The following is a 17,465-nucleotide window of genomic DNA, read 5'->3' on the forward strand; positions in this document are numbered from 1 at the left end:
TGTGTGTGTGTGTGTGTGTGTGTGTGTGTGTGTGTGTGTGTGTGTGTGTGTACACCCATGCACACACACGAGTGCATGCACTTACTCAGTAGCCAAACTTTGGGCAGAGTGCAGGGAATCTTAAGAAAGAAGGGGGAGATAGAAAGACCTGGAGAGGAGCTCCACAAGGAGAGCAACAGAACCAAAAAATCTGGGCACAGGGTCTTTTCTGAGACTGATACCCCAACCAAGGACCATTCATGGAGATAACCTAGAACCCCTGCACAGACATAGCCTATGGCAGTTCAGTGTCCAAGTAGGTTCCATAGTAATGGGAACAGGGGCTATCTCTGATATGAACTGATTGGCCTGCTCTTTGATCACCTCCCCCTGAGGGGGGGGAGCAGCCTTACCAGGCCACAGAGGATGAGACCTCTGTGTACTGCCACTCCTGATGAGACCTGATAGACTAGGATCAGAAGGAAGGAGAGGAAGACCTCTCCTATCAGTGGACTTGGGGAGGGACATGGGTGGAGAATAGAGGGGGAGGGTGGGGTTGGGAGGGGAGGAGGGAAGGAGCTACAGGGGCATACAAAGTGAATAAACTGTACTTGATAAATATTAAAAAAAATAATATAAGAGATAATATTTAAATTCAGCTTAGAATAATGCCTGAAACTAGGAAACATTCTGTTTCCCTACTATCAATCAATGGCAGAACATTAATTTAGTTTTCTCAGTAGACCTTTTCCCTTCACTCTTTCCTCCCCTTGGTCTCTTCCAGAGCTTTTTAAACTTTGTAGAAGCATCTTGTTTCTGAGTTCTGTAAGCACACGACTTTCAGATATTTAGCAAATTGAGTTAAAAAGCCAGGAGGGGAAAACTGGGGACAGTGTATCATTCTGAGTTTATGCTAAGTTCTGTCGACCTGTTCTGTAGTTTGCTTCTTGGAGGAAAGTTAAAATCATATTCATTCATTGGCCATTCACCATTTCTCTCTAGTCTCTGTTTGTCTTAGTCACTCGTCATTGAAGACGTCTGAAGGTAGGGAGATGTTACCGCTACTACCTTACAAGTGAAGAAGCAGGACCCAGAAACAAATTGATCAAGATGTCATAACAGAAGCTGGTAGTCTTTGGATTTCTCCCTAGGTCCTCTAGCTTCTCAAACTTTATTGGACATTGTTCTTTGAGTCTTCCCTTGTACTACAGAAACAGGCATGATCCTGTTTTTGGGGTTTCTCCCATCAGTGTTCTCCATGAGCCTTGATAGCAAGTCCTGTTGCAGAGTGGTTTTCATAGACAAGGAAAAGGAGGAAAAAGAAAATGACTTTTTCTCTCAGAGGCTTAGGAATCACACATTACCCATGATATTATTTGTGTGAGATATTTGACAACTCATTAAAGTGGAGGTAAAAACAGATCAGAGCAGAATCTTTGTAGATGAGGGACGGAGAACTGGAACGTCTATCAAGGCATTATATTAAGTGATCGCTCCAGTGCTGGGGAAGACAGACGATGAAAGAAAAAGGCACTTGTAGAAGATGGGCCTTTTCTTTGCCTTGACTCTTCGCTAACAAGCTCAGGCCTAGCTTGTAGGGAACTAAGGACATCTCAGCTTGGCCGCAGGAGAGCACTGTTGCTTAGTGCAGAAAAGCAGGAGACCACACTCTGCAACAGGCATGTGGGAAATGTGACGTGCCCTTTCCTCTTCTCTTCAGCGCCTATGCGGAAGCCCTCCTGTGCATTTCTAAGAAGGAAATGTCTAATTAAACATGAGCAAAGTGGCCATAAGCCAAACGTTAGGAAGCTCCTGGAGAGTCAGGTAAAGGCAGGAAGACAAAGGTGGCTGGCCTGATCATGCTCCTGTGTACTGTTCTCCTGTGTACTGTTTAAGCATTTTGCCTTTGTCTGTGGCACCCATCCCACACCTCAAACTTGCGGCTCTGTATCTCCTTCCTTCCTTCCTTCCTTCCTTCCTTCCTTCCTTCCTTCCTTCCTTCCTTCCTTATCTTCTTTGTGAGTGTCACATCATGCTCCCAAGTCCAGCTCATCTCTTCGTCCCCTCATATCCACCCTTCACCCTAATAACCTCTCCTCAAAAAAAAAAAAAAAAAAAAAAAACCCACACACATACACAAGCAAACAACAACAACAAAAAAGCACAGAAAACATTTCATTGTGAAAGCTGTAGTGTGTCACACAGCATATTCCTCTGTCCATATCTCTTCACTTGCAAATGTTCATTGCAATGAGTCATTGGTCTGGTTCAAGATCTCTGGCATTTATGATACCATCAATATTGGATCCTCACTGGGACTCCTCCCAGTCATCCTGTTGTTACCCTGTATCATGGAGATCCTGCAGCTTTGGAATAGCAAGACTAGCCCTTTCATGTGTTACAGTATTTGCAGATGATATATATTTTGGGGTGGGCCAATTCAGAGCCCTGGATCTGGGCCTAGGTGGTAACAGAGCTGGTCCGCCCACTGGTTCTCCCTTATCTGCACCAGGATAAGCTCTCCAGCACTGCTCTGAGTAGGCCACCCAGCAGGCAGGGTCAACTTCTCTACTCTCATGCCTTTAGGGCCAGCTCACCTACACCCATGCCTCCAGAGCCAGCTCCACTGTGCTGCCCAGGTTTGTAGTCCACTCTCCCAAGTGCCGCAGCCTGGGCCAGCTCTGCTGCTCTCACACCCTTGAGCCAACTCTCCCTACTGCCACAGGTGGCAGCAGGAAGACATCACCCTGCACCCATACCACCCTCATAGCACCTCAATGGTGGGCGCAGCTCTCCTGTGCTCTCACCCTCAAGACTGGCTCACCCACCAGGGTCAGCTCTGCTATGTTGTCCAAGCCAGGTTCAAGGCCCACTCTCCTGAGTGCTATAGCTAGTGAGGGACAAAGCTAGCTCTCCCTTGCTCGTAACCCTGTGGGCAGCTTTCCTGACTATCAGAGGTAGTGAGGCGTGGGGTGGGCCATCACCTCTGTGCCTGTGCTACCTCGCAGCAGATGAGTCAGCTCTCCTACTTTCATGCCCTCAGGGCCCGCTCACCCACACCACTGCAATCAGGGCCAGCTCCACTGTGCTGCCTAGGTGAGGTGAGGGCCCACTCTCCCAAGTGTTGCCAGCAGTGAGAGATGGAGCCAGCTCTCTGGGGCCCACATCCAGAGTGGGGTAGGACCAGTTCTTCATAGCCTCTGGACTCATGGAGGTGGTCCAGGTGGTCTCTAGTGGCTGCCCCAACCAGAGACACCCCCATGTTTTTTAGTGGTGACATGATCCATAGCCATCAACACCAACCCCTGCCACTGCATAGTCATGGACTCAGACATGGTCCTAAGTGGCAGCTTGGGCTGGGACCTCACCACGGCCCCAGCAGGCAGGGCTTGTCATTCACCTTGAGTCTCCAATTCCACCTTTCTTCATGGTGGTCAAGCTGCTCTACTTCTTTTTCTCTCCTGTCTGACCATTCACACATTGTGGTTGTTCCAGCTGCAAGCTGGCCACGTGGCTGGCAGGCCCCTGGGTGACATCTTCCATCTACACTGTGTGGCTTGTCGGCAAGCAGGTGTCTATGGTCCACTTGTGCCATGCACTGGAGGGCAGGTCCCTGGGTGGTATGGCAGTCCATAAGTCTCTGTCTTTCTCCTGCCACGCTGTGATGTCTGGATTTGATTTGATTTGATCTTGATGAGCCCTAGGCATAAAACAGCTTTGGCCACCAAGCCATGCATCAAGCTAGGAGGGACAAGGCCTGACATCTGCTCTGTCCCTGGGTGATATAAGCAAAACACCACCAACAAGGTGTCTCTTTGCTCATTGCCATGGGGCAAGGTTCTGTATTTATAAGGTCCAGCCCAAATGCTACCAAGAAAGTATTCTTTCTTCACTCTTAAGTTTTCAGGGTGCATTGTGCTTCTGTTATAGCAGCAATGGATATAAGCATTGGCATGCGTTCTTCCAGCACCTGTCAGCAGACACTTGGCATTCAGTTAGTGCCTGATGCTGTGGAAGATACTAACAAAAGATGATAGTGATGATGGATGGTGATGATGATGTGGTGTGTGTATGTGTGTATGAGAGAGAGAATACACATAGATGGAGTAGAGGTCCTTGCAGAAGGTTGAGGGTTGCAGTGGGGTCTATGCAGACTAGGGGCAGTCACATGGGAAAGTGCTGTGGGGGCCATAGGATAAGAATACCCTGGTTTTCTTCAAGGATGAGGTCTAGAGTCTAAGGAAATGTGGATTGTAGAAGTCTGCTTATTGCTTGCATCCCTGAACAGATCTCAAACTGCCCAAGGGCAGAGATCTTATCTGACAACATTTTTGGCCAATATTCCTTGAGACTAGCCATAAATATTTGCTGTAGGAAAAATGGAAGTGAGCCAGGTTGGAGAGTATGGATGTCTCTTATTTGGCTCAGTGTTTTTGCATTGTGTATGTTCAGCAAAGTTATGAAATAAAACATCGGCCTGCTTTTTATTATCTGTTGTTTAGTTTTTAATGTGAAATAAACAGAAACTGTAGAACGGTTGATTTACAAGTGTGCCCCAAACATATCTGAAGCCTGCAGCTAACCAAAATAGAAACTGAACTCGTGGCTGCAGGACCAGAAGTTTAAGGCCATCCTGGGAGACAATGTGAGACCCTATCTCAGAGACACTGACTTGGAGGATGTGCCCTCTTGCCAGCCCCGTTGTGCCTCAGTTCTGCAGCACAGTCCACAGCACTTTCTCATCACATAGGGTTCCAGCAGGCCCTGGCTCTGCCCAACATCGCAGGAAGCCTTGGCACGCTGTCAGAAGAAGGGAAAACACACCTGGTTCCTCTTGATCTGGTAAATAAAAGTGTGGATAGAAAAGAGCTATTTGCTTTCTTAGGGGGAAATACTTCGGTAAATTAAATTTGTGTACTAAGACCTTAGTTTGGAGGCATTAAACCTCTAGTGTTTTTGTGGAAGTGAATGTTAAGCAGAATGTGCTGTCAAAACCAAACCATTGTTTCAGTTCTGCTTCCTTTGTGATGTTCAAAGCTGGGTTTTGTAGCCAGTGGAGTGATTTCCTCTTTATTGGTAACTGGCAAGGATTATGACACATACACCAAAAAAAGTCACAAAAGGAGGTGCAGCGGCTCCATGAGGTTTTTATAGGCATTTAACCTTTGTAGCATGCTTCTGTCACCATCTGATCTTCACACACTTAGACATTAAAGGTCAAGGGTTATCCCCATTTGACAGATGAAAATGTTGAGTCACAGTGTAGATAATTAGCTTCTGGAGGGTCAAATGGAGCTTGTAGAAAAGGACAGGACCCTGAGCTCCTCTGCAGCCTTAGGCTGTTTCCCATAACAGTCACTGCTGCTTCCTGCTCAGGACCAGGACCACTTTCATGTCTGTTGGCTAACGAGGCTTGCAACATCCCTATGGGGCCAGCAGGCCAGGCTGTCATCACTTTCCTCTGAGTGGTGGGAAAGTAAGTCACCAGCCTTAAATGGGCCAGTTAGTGTTGGGTCAGGCTGCCAACCCCTCTCTGCCCTCTGGCCTGAGCTACCCCGGGGAACTCAGAGAGTATCCTCCAGGAACACTCAGCCTCACAGGCTCCTCTCTCTTCATAGCCATGCTGGGTTGTGAACAGTGGCTCTAAAGCCCTGGGTGGGTACACAAGGCTGTGGTCACACAGCCAGAGAGAAACAAAGGCAGGTAGAGTCCAATAGCCTATTGCTAGTGACATTAGTGACTTTGATTCTATGCCCCACGGCCTGCACAAGTGAAAATTTAGATTGCTATAGAAATAATTGTCAAGAGAGACCAGTCGAGTCAAATTAATCAACTTATAAGGTGAGTTGGTAGGTCTCTGAATAAATGATAAAAGTTCTTGGGACAAAATACAGGAATATTTTGCCACCTGTTTCACTGTGGAAAATGGGTGTGTGTGTGTGTGTATGTGTGTGTGTGTGTGTGTGTGTGTGTGTGTGTGTATGTGAAGGTCCTGCCAGCTTAGTGTCACAAGCACAGACTTGAGGTCCAAGCCCTGAGGACACCATACATGGTAGCAGGCTAGAGCCTGTGTCTTCCCTAAGTGCGTGTGATGTTCCCAGGAAGTCTCAGTTGAGTGGATGTGAGGAATCAGCCTTTCTTCAGTGTTGACCGAGACACAGCCTCTGAGGATGGTGGACGTGGGAGAGAATATCAGAATTGGCACTGTGCCTGTGAGGGTTCGCAGCTGGTCAGTCCCAGGGCCGGCTTTCAGATGCAGGCCTTGACCTTGTGACTGGATGGGCAGCTTTTGGCTGCCTGCATCTTCTCCTTTGGAAGGGAAGGAGAGAAAAGTAGTGGGGTTAGGGTCTTGGGGTTATAGATATTTATTTGGCATCCCTCTTTAAAACTTTTAAACAGTGTGTGTGTGTGTGTGTGTGTGTGTGTGTGTGTGTGTGTGTGTGTGGTATACACCTTTGTGTACACATATGTGGTGCCTGTTCATGCATGTACAGAGGCCAAAAGTTGACATCAAGTGTTGTTACTGCTCTTCACCTTATTGTTTATTTGTTTATTTATTTCTTTTTAAGACAGAGTCTCTCACTGAACTTAGAACTCACCTGCTTAGGCTGGACTGGCAGGCCACTGAACCCCAGGATCTGTCCATCTTCCCACCCCCAGCCCTAGGATTACAGGTGTGCTGGGCCCCAGCTCTGAGCCCAGGTCCTCATGTTTGCACAGCAGGCACCTTGTTTAGCATTCTTTTCATGGAGTTTGTGTATTTCCATGACTGTCTTCCACAACAGACTAAGGAGGACAGGATCCAGGTTGTTTCCTTGTGTCCTTTTAGGGCTATGCTGTGTACCATGTGGAGAATATCCTCAGGTTGTTGCTCTAACCCATCCTCTCACCTGCGTGGGGAGGGAGGTGGGGCTGCTTTGAAGCACCTCACCTAGCTAGTCTTTCAACAGGATCTCATCCAGCCAGTAAACCCAGGCAAAACTGCACCTCCCCACAAACAAAGCCAAGTAGGAAGCCCTTTCGTAACCAGGCTTAGAGGTTAGCTGTTGAGTTGAGGCACAGAAAACTTTAAAAGGCATATGGTCTTTGGTGCCTAAAATAATCCCAAGGGTTCTCTAAATGTTCATGGTTTATCTGTGTCTTAACAGTTGTCACCAGTTCATTCTAAAGTCTACATAAAAAGAGAATCTAGGAGTAGCTTGCCATTGAGAATGTAAAGACTGTGTGCTCAGTGAGACTATGGCTCTCTGATCCACAAGCCTTTGCTGAGTCTCCTTCCCCTCTGGAAGGAGCAGCTGGAAGCAAAGTGCCCATGCTGTGTTTCCTCCATTGACTGTGTCTCCCCTTTTGGCGCAGCTGGCTCTGGATGGCTCTCCTATGTCTTTGTGGGTGCCAGGAGTTGGAAAGCAAACCAGGGTGGTCTAGATACATCTGTGTCCCGGATTTCATAGTTTCGGCCTTGGCCAAGGGCTGTCACTGTCAGGCCACTCCCAGCCAGATCCTCACTGAAGTCAGTGTGTGAAACCTTAACATTTTGTCCTTTTACCTTACTCCAGAACACTCTGCCAAACCAGCAGACCAAATGGTGATTGAATCCTGACCCCCTCATCTAGGATAGATGAGCACTGTGTCTGCTTGTGCCATTTCTGTCTCAGTGTTCTTGTTTTGATTTAGACCTGCATGCCCCCTCCATCTGGAGCCTCTTCACAGCTGAGGTGTTTTGTCAGAGCAAGATTGCAAAGAGTTAACACTTTTGCTTTTTCGCAAAGTTATCTGTGAAGAGTATTAGTTGTTTAATAAAGCGTGCCTGCCCTCCAGATGAACCCGCCAGTGACTCTGCAGCTGGGGTCATTCCAAGTTCACGCGGTGGACTTTTGACTGCCTCTGTGTCTGTGAAAACAGTCGGCAGCTCCTGCGGGGATCATTCATTCAGGCCTGTAACACAAAACTATTGCCAATGGGCACCTGCTGGGCCAGCTTCCCAGGAGGGCGGGGAGAGAAGATACCAAACTCCTCAGGCATCTGTGGAGATAAGAGCCACAGAGGCTCAAGGGAGCTCTAATCAGGCCTGCCCAGGACCACTGCAGCCACTAGGCCAGTGTCAGGGAGTGTTAGCCGGCCATGCCATGCCGCTTGGGTAGCATAGAAGCTTAAAAAGGCTTTGAAAGGGGGAGGAGGGGGAAAATGGTAGAGGGGGGACAGGGGAAGGGAGGGCAGGAAGGAGAAGGGGGGGGTGGTGCAGGAGGAGGAAGAAATATTCAGAGTACATTCCCCAAATTTCCAGCTCATTCTTAATTCCTCAAAACAAGAAAACAGTCAGTCCATGGGTCTGAACATTTCTAATCTAAAATTGTTTCTTCTACCTGGAACTATATTTGTTGGTTCTACCTGCTCTTTCCATGGACTTCATGGACCACTAAGAGCACATCTCACTGCATTTGACCCTGGCCTTAAAAACCTGCCAATAGCTTGAGTCTCATACATTACATACAGCAACAAATATGTACATGGGTGTGATCTAGATTTCTCCCCTTTGTTGTAAAAAAAAAAAAAAAATCCACCTGCCAGCTGGAGAAGACATTGCCAGGAGCTCGGAGCACCTAACTCCATCCAAGCTCTCACATGTTGGCAGCAGCGATGCAGCAGCGTGGCAAGTCAGAGTGTACAGGCTGGAGAGTCCCGGGCACTTCCAACACAACACATGCGCTCAGCCCACCCGCTTCAGAAAACACCTGCACATGCTCCATTTCCTTGCTCATCTGTGTATTTACTTAGCCTGCATCTTCCCATCATTTCCAGTGAACAGTTAACTGTATTTATAGGCTGGGTTATCCTAATCTGCCCTCTGATGATACACTTTTTAAAAGCAGTTTTGTTCTCACAGAAGCCATTCTTGCTGCATGTGATTCATTTCTCATAACTTTGTGCAAAGAAACATTTAACTTAGTTCTGCACTGCTGATAACAGTCCCAGGAAATTCCGGGCAAAAGCCAGAAGCTCCTATTCTTCATCAGGGACTGTGGCCACATCTGGCTCTATATGCTATGATAAGGAGAAAACAATGTTAATTTTGTATTTCCTTGGCTTTTGTCTCTCATAATTTGTTGCCAAAATGAGCAGGCAGCTTGTCCACCTGCACACTGTTTGTGGCCACAGCGCAGAAAAGACGCAGGCCGCATGGAGTGCTGTCATCTGTGAACTGCGTTTCCCTTTATTCCTCAGTGTCGCTCTACAGAAGATGTGGGGGTAGCTGCCAGCACTTGTGCCATTGTAGGTAGCTTCATTTTTAACTGAGTGGCTGAATGAGCATCTGTCAAAAAGTATAGGCTGAGCTAGGGCTGTAGCTCAGTGTTCAGTGTTGCCTGGCATGTTTGAAGCCCTGGGTTTAATCCTAAACAGTGTCGTTCTGTTTTAAGGTAGTAGCTAACATTTATTGTCTAGTGTGTGCTGGGCTCGGTGATGGCTTTCACAAGAACAGATTTGGTTTTTAAAAATATATCATTTATTATTGTGGGTGCTCAGGAGCATGAATGCCACAGCACATATGTGGAGAGCAGAGGGTTCTTTCCTAACACCCTGAGTTCTGAAGTTTGCTTCTTACCCACTAAGCCACCTCAGCAGCCCCAGTCTAATCTGCCTCATCTTCAGCATCATAGTCCCTACTGGTCCCTTTACAGAAGACTCACTGAGATATTAGTTAAATTGCTCAAAATTAGAACAAGAGTGTGAGGCCAGGAAGCAAGGCCTGCTATATTGTGACAGTGCATAGAAGATACACTGTCAGCAGGCTTCCCTGCTGGGCCCCCTTAAGAACCTTATTTGTGAGAGTTAACCATAGTAGGTGCTTCGCTCCAGGAGGTGCAAAGAGTACCTGGTACAGCTGAATGTCATTTCCTGTGGTCTCTTTTTGCACAGGAGTGCTTTGGTAGATGCTGCAGCCCTATCCAGGATGAAGCATGCATCCCAGAACCCAAGACACTCAATAAAGCCCTACACAGAGACCTAACTGTTTAGAATTATACAAAAACTTGTTAAGCATACCAACAGGCTTGGTGTTTTTATGCCTTTCCTTTAGCTCGCAGATGTATACAGACAGCTAGAAACACCAGGGTCTGTACTAGATGACAAGGAAACATTTGTGGAGAAAGCCAAGTCTTTGCCCCTCAAGGGCACCACAATACAGGAAAGAAGAGAGTGAGAACATTTAGGGGAGCATCCAGGTGCTAGGGCAAGGAGAGCTGCACAGAACGGGAAATCCATGGAGATGGGTGCCACAAAGACAATCAATTGCAGACAGGAAGAGATCAAAGAAGGGAGTATGTATGCGGAGCACAGGGCTGAGAGTGTGGGGGTTACTGTGCCAGAGCCTGGGCGTGGACCACTCGACTAAGGGTTACCTAGAGACTGACGCACTGTTAGCCCCTGACCTCATGCGAAATGAAAATGAAAGAGACTTGAGTGTTCAACATTTGGAGCCTGTTGTCATGATACCTGTGATCTACACATAGAGGAGTTATTGTTCTGTGATTGCATTGTGTGTATTGAGAAGAAAGAGTCACACATTTCACAGTCAGGACAAGCCAAACTGACAGCCTCCCAAACCCGGGGGATGGGAGACCTGACTCACTTTAAAAAAAATATTTACTTACTTATTCACTAAGTGTGCGTGTTCTCATGCTCATGTGGAGGTGAGAGGACAACTTGAAGGAGTCAGTCCTCTCCTTGTGGGCTCCAGGGATTGAACTCGGGTCATCAGGCAGCAAGCACCAAGTAAGCCTTCCTGGTGCCTCACTTCTTACGTACCTGAAGCTCATGACAAAAGGAACTGTGTCTGCTTGCTTGCTGTCGTGGCTTGCAGATGCCCCAGACTTCGCTGTAAGGCCAGGGAGGTGCTACCTGGGCACCTCAGCACTTCTTAACCGAGTGCTCCGCTTGGTTAGTTTCAGGAGGGCAGAAAGTCACCCTCCTGAAGCTAGAGCCAGCAGACTAAGGGCATCGTTCAAGGGGCCTTTGGCCTAGAAGTGAAGTGGCTGGAACACAGGAGGAAGAGAGGCAGTGGCTCTGTCTTCAGGTGTGCTGCTCTGCAAGCTGTGGAGTGGAGCTCAACAGGTGTAGTGTGTTCCATTGATCCCCAGACTACATTTGGGAAATATTTTGACCTGACTTAACTAGCCATTTTAGCATATAGGTAAACTAGAAGTGGCCTGCAATTGAGAGAGAAGAGCATGTTTCCTATGGAAGAATGTTTCATGGCCTCTTCCCCCAACCTCTGCTCTCCTGTGTTTTGATCTGCATATTCTTCTCTGGAAATCCTTTCTTTCATGTTTCTATCCAGTGCAGCTAATAGTGCCCAGAGCGTGGCTGGGATCTTTCTTTTCACACATGGATTAAAAGAGGGCGTTTATCTTGAGGGACATGTGACCCTACTTCTGCAGCTGTGTAGACGAAGGCCAGGTGACTGCTTGGATCATTTGAGCCCATGATTTCCAGGGCGCAGTCATAGCCCTGCAGTCCTTTGCCTAGCAGCTGGGCTGGGAGGCAGGCAGAGTTCTTTGACTTAGGGTTGAAGTTGGGCTCATTGCTATATGGTCAAGGAAAAGTCCCTGGTGCAAAGCTGTTCAGATTGTCAGGATGGAATCCCAAACCCTGGTTTTCTTAGCATGCCTTGTACGCCCATCCCCATCACCCAAAACTTGAAACTTCATAGCTGGCCAGCTGTGTCCAGAACTTGAGTAGAGTAAGTCTCCGTTATCAATCAGACTTGGAGAAAACTGCATACGCTAAGGATTGACTGTTCATGCACAGACCCCCATCCGCACCTCCATCGTGTGTATGGTTCCTCACCCACAAGGTGATATTATTAACATAGGAGCATTTGAGGGTGATGAGGTCGTGAAGGCAGAGTCCTCCTGATTGGCATTAGAACCTTATTTTGACATGAGGTTTTGGACTGAGAGGCTGGTCTATAACTCATGTGCTTTAAAGTGATCCTTCTGCCTCAGTCTCCCAAGTAGCTGTGATTACAAGCATGTGCCACCACATCTGGCTGGATCAGCACCCTTTTATTTTTGAAATCATTATTATTAGTGTTTTTGTTGTTTTTAGGTAGTCTTGCTGTTTAATCCAGACTGGCCTCAGGCTCATGATCCTTCTGCCTCGGTCATTTTAATGCAGGGATCACAGTCTTGCATCTCCATGCCTGGCACATGAGCTGGATTACTAGATTGCTGGATCGCTGGGTGTTCTGACAAAGTAAATTGGTCTTGCCCTTAGCAACCCAATGACCATGATCAGTAGGAAGTAGTCTAAAGAGATCTATGACCCTTTTCCTCTCTAACCTTCTTTCTAGTTTACTTGTGTTGGGGGTTAGAAGAGATTGGGATGGAGAACGGTGGTATATATAAGAACCCAAATAAAAATAGCTAATAGATACATATATGTATGTGTGTGTATGTATGTATGTATATAGAGAGATATATATGCCTACAGTGAACGGTGGCTCTGTGCATGGCATTTCCAAAATGTAGGTGCATATCTGTTGTTCTTACTGAGTCAAGAGTTCTAGGAAGACAAGAGGACTTGCAAGGGTGGGAAGAAGGCAGAAGTGAGCCTAGATGAATTTTTAATGCATATTTATTTAATTTTTGGTTGGTTTTTTATTATCATTTATTACAATTTATTCAATTTGTATCCCAGCTGTGGCCCCCTCCCTTTTCTCCTCCCAACCCCATCTTCTCTCCCTCTTCTTCCCCTATGCCCCTCCCCTAGTTCGCTGATAGGGGAGGTCCTCCTCCCCTTTCCTCTGACCCTAGCCTATCAGGTCTCATCAGGACTGGTTGCAGAGTCTTCCTCTGTGGCCTGGCAAGGCTGCACCCTCCCCCACCCAGGGGTAGGTGATCAAAGAGCCAGCCCCCACCCAGGGGTAGGTGATCACAGAGCCAGCCATTGAGTTCATGCCAGAGACAGCCCCTGCTCCCCTTACTAGGGAATCCATTTGAAGACTGAGCTGCCTCTGGGCTACATCTGAGCGGGGGTCCTAGGCAATCTCCATGAGTGGTCCTTGGTTGGAGTACTATCTCTGCAGGACCCCTGGGCCAAATTTTTTTGGGCTCTGTTGGTCTGCTTGTGGAGCTTCTGCACCCTCCAGGTCTTTCTATCTCCCACTTCTTTCATAAAATTCCATGCATTCTGCCCAAATTTTGGCTATGAGTCTCAACCTCTGTGTCTATACCACGATCAGTAGAGTCTTTCAGAGGCCCTCTGTGGTAGGCTCCTGTCCTGTTCCCTGTCTTCTCCTGCTTCTGATGTCTATCGTGTTTGTCCTTCTAAATGAGGATTGGGCATCTTCCCTAGGGTCTTCCTTGTTATTTAGCTTCTTTAGGACAATAGATTTTACTATGTTTATCCTATATTGTATATCTAATAACCACTTATGAGTGAGTATGTACTGTTGTTGATTAGTAATAGTTATTATTAATTTATTCTTTAGTTAAACAGTGGTTATTCCTAAACCTGTTGTATACCCAAATTATCACACAGAGACTAAAGTTTATTTAATTAATCTAGAAGCACAATGCTGGGCAGTAATTACTTTATCCTGAACCTCCAAGCCCACAAAGCTTCCTCTCATTCAGATTTTCCACATTATCCTTGCTTTTAGTCATATCTTAGGTCTGGTTCATCTCTCTTGGTGGTTCCAAGTCCTCTCCTCCACTATCTTTCTCCTCTTCCTCCTCCTCCTCCCCTCCAGACCAGGATGTCTCTCCATTGCTCTCACCCTATTCTCTCCATTGCTCAGCACTGGCTGGTTGTTTTATTGACAATAAGGGGAACAAATGGTGACATGCTTACACAAACTTGAGACAGGTGATGCTTAGAATAAACATCACAATGCAGTGTTCTTATTGAAACCAGAGAGTGGAGTAGAGAAATCAGCATTTGAATGAACAAGGGTAAATTGTATACATTCCACAAGAACATTACACCAGCAATACACCATGTGTGTCTTTCTGTTTCTGGGTTACCTCACTCAGAGCCTGGATAAATTTTAACCCCAGGAGTTCCATTGGGGTTTACTAGCTTCACTTTTCCAAGAGGAAGATTGAATGTTTTGAGTGTCTGTGTGAGCTTTATGGCATTCTGGAAGGCATTTTCCCACAGAGGTAATAGTAAGCCTCCAGCCAAGTTCCCTCTCTAGTTCAGGGAGGCAGCACCTGGCACACCTTGGTTGGTGATGCTCACACTCCTGGTTTCTTCCGGGTAGTGGGAACTGTAGCTGTCTTCCTGTTATGAGGACTGGACTAGCTAAGTGATCTCACTGGTGCTGTCACAGGGTAGCACCCACTGCTAGCTGGTGTTGGAGGCCAATGAGTACCGTTCCAAAGTACATGTATGGTGTTCAGCAGCTGGGAGTTTTCCCTTGTTTATATTCAGGCAAGGTTTTTGAAGAAGCTGGAACTGTTCTCTTCCTACAGCCCTCAGGCCCATCTGGGCTCACAGCAGGATCTCTGCCTGGTGCCAAATGGTTCTTAATCACATCCTCACCCCCTCATTTCTTGCCAGGCTTTGGTATTGGCATCCAAGACAGACTGTACCTCTCGAGGAGCCCTTGTTCATTGTTGGTGGCAGCAGGGGAGCGAGTGAAGATAGCTTGTTTATCTCCTGTTGAAGAATGCCCCATTCGGTTTCTAAAGTCCTATACTTTGAGATTTTGGCCAACTTATAAGTGACATGTTTGTCTTTCGTTCTTAAAGGAGAAGTTCCTAAAGAGAGGTTTTCAGTTCATCTAGTCAATGCTAGTGGCAGAAGTGGCTGGGACTCCTTTTCAAAGTCAGTGTGCCAGGGGTGGAGAGAAGGCTCAGCAGATAAGAACATTGGCTGCTCTTGCAGAGGACCCAGGTTCAATAACCCAGCACCCACATGGCACCTCCCAACCAACTGTAACTGCAGTTCCAGGGGATCCAACACCCTCTTCTGATCTCTTTGAGAACTGCATGCAGGTGGTATAGAGGCATACAGGCAAAAATACTCATATACATAAAATTTAAAAAAAAAATTTTTTTTTTTAATTGCTGTCCATGGGCCTCCCTAGAGTGGAGCTAATTTAGCCATCTAGCAATGACCATGATGTGACACTCCAAAGAATATTTCTTCTCATAATATGGCTCAGTATTTGGGCAAGAGCCTTTGGTATATGTTGCAAATCGTGTTAAGATGGCACAGCTGCTCAGAGCCACCTTAAACTTTCCTCTGTGTGTGTCATAGGAGTCACAGCAGTGGGTTTGTGGGGCGCCCTCAACACAGCTACCAGTCATCTGCTGGGAAAGCCAAGCTCCTTACACAACTTTAAAGGAGCCTTGGGCTGGTGAGATGGCTTAGAGGGTAAAGGCAGTTGCCAAAGTCTGGTGACCTGAGTTTGAGCCCTGGTACCTGCATAGTGGAAACAGAGACTCAACTCCAACAAATTGTTCTCTGAGCTCTACACACACACTAGAACATATTTACCCCCCTAATAAATAAACCAGTGAATGTAGCTTTTTGTTGTTTGTTTGTTTGTTGAGATGGGGTCCCTCTGTCAGTCCTGGAGCTCACTATATAGATCAGGTTGCCTTCAAACTCACAGAGATCCACCTGTCTCTGCCTCCCAAGTGCTGGGGATTAAAGCATTAATTACCACCCCTGGCAATCAGTGCAATTTTTAAATATGATAAAACAAAGAGACACCTTGCCTGCACAATTGTTGTAATCAGTGTGGAAAAACCTTGGGACTTGACTGAGCCTGTCTACTGTTCTGTTGAGATCACTCTCCTAAGTCTGCTTCCCTTCTGCTGTTTCTGAGCTTTCAGTCTTGTAGCAAACTCCACCAGTCCTTTTGAGAGAAAAAGCCAAATCCTATTATGGAAGTGCTTCAAACCACTCTGAGCTTCCGGATTAATCTGAAACAACATCTGAGTTCATAACTGGGTCACAGTTGCAGAACAGCAGAGACTTGCCAGTTCAGCTGGCGTGTGCCTCGGGCCAATTACGACCCCAGCATCTCCAGCCCAGACCTTACTGGATACCTTAAGACCTTGTGCGCTGAGATAATCTGGTGCCTGTGGATAACTTTGTTTCTTAATGAGGAGGAGCAGCCTGTCCTGATAAGTATTTGTCCATGAAATGGCTACACAGGGTATGTCCCAGGGCTGGAGGGCCTCAGGATTCCAGAGAGTGGAGGAGGGAAAAGCAAGGTCAGGGCTTGGAGGTGCTGCTGACACAGAGTGAGTGTCCAGCCCAGCCTCCAAATGCTGGGCTATTCTCAGGGCTCCCCTGACAGGTCTGTGTCCCTGGGACTACATAGAATCAAACCAAACACAGTGGAAACAGGCTGTTCTGTCTCCTGTAGATAGAAATCTGGGGTTCCTAAATACCCCCTTTTCATCAAACCCAACTTGTTCCTTGCCTCTTCCCCCCCCCCCCCCCCCCGCCGGCCTCATGTGTGTCCCCATTTGTTCCACCCCTTACCCTTGGCCAGATGGCAGTTAGTGGTTTGCCTTTTGTCAATAACAGACAGTTACTGGTGGTGGTGGTGGTGGGTCATTGTTGCTTTTAATTTCCCTGTTCATAAGTATTACAGGAAGGTTCAGTGTCAAGACAAAATTCACAAAATAATATTTGGAAGCTTTCTCCGCCCTCAGCCCCTCTCTGTTTGTGTGTGGTACTGGGGTTTGAACACAGGCAAGTGTTCTGCCACTGAGCGACAGTCCCAGGCCCAGAGCAGGTTTGTTTTTCAGCTGCTTTAATGATACTGAGCAGAAGAGCTTGGCCTGGACCCTAGTTTTAAAGTCATTTCCGGTCTCAACTAACTTGGAGGTTTTCTTGCTAGCTACCAACAGAGTTGAAAACTACTTTGGAGTTTAAAGTCCCAAACTGTTTCTGAGAAACTTGGTAAAACTGATGGGCAGACACTGGGCCCAGCACTCTGCTTCCATTACCTCTACTACTTCTCAAATCAGAGCTTGGGAACAGAAACTGAAAGGTGGATAAACGGAGACCCAGATGAGCTAGGTGACTCTCACTGTGATGGGCTGTTAGCGACAGGCAAATGCCACCGCTCTGTTTCAGCATGCTGGCCTCCTGGCAGCACTGCACAGAACCCCCGCCAGCCTGTGGCACTGCATGTCGACGGCCATCCTGGTTGCGTGTCCTGGGCACCGCTGAGTGGACTTGGCGCTGTGCTACTTAGACTACAGCTGTGCAGCCTTGCCCTTGGATGAAAAGAAAACCTCTCCCCCATGCCGCAGAGTCCTGTTACTTCTTTTTCTGTTCCCGTGAAATGTAGTCACCACCTGCCCTGGTGACAAGGAAGATACTGTCACCCGCAGTTTGCAAGGATCTTTAGGAGGAACTTTCCATTAGGTAAATAACTGTGAAAGAGGAGCCCTAGAGAACAGGGAGAAACTGAAGCTGGGGCTCCTGTTACACTGGCCAAACACCACTGGCATCCA

General features: G+C 47.2%; 1 protein-coding gene and 1 non-coding gene across 5 annotated transcripts in view; one reads left to right on the forward strand and one right to left on the reverse strand.

Annotated features, from left to right (window-relative positions):
• Positions 1 to 17,465, forward strand: part of Vps13d (vacuolar protein sorting 13 homolog D) — a 223,693-nt gene that overhangs the window by 154,525 nt on the left and 51,703 nt on the right. The gene's annotated exons all lie outside the window — the stretch shown is intronic.
• Positions 3,671 to 3,814, reverse strand: LOC129682815 (small nucleolar RNA SNORA48). Its single transcript, XR_008721052.1, has one exon. It is a non-coding gene; the product is annotated as a small nucleolar RNA SNORA48 (small nucleolar RNA).

Source organism: Psammomys obesus, unplaced genomic scaffold (genome assembly GCF_907164565.1).
Source record: "Psammomys obesus unplaced genomic scaffold, mPsaObe1.curated_primary_1811, whole genome shotgun sequence".
NCBI lineage: Eukaryota > Metazoa > Chordata > Mammalia > Rodentia > Muridae > Psammomys > Psammomys obesus.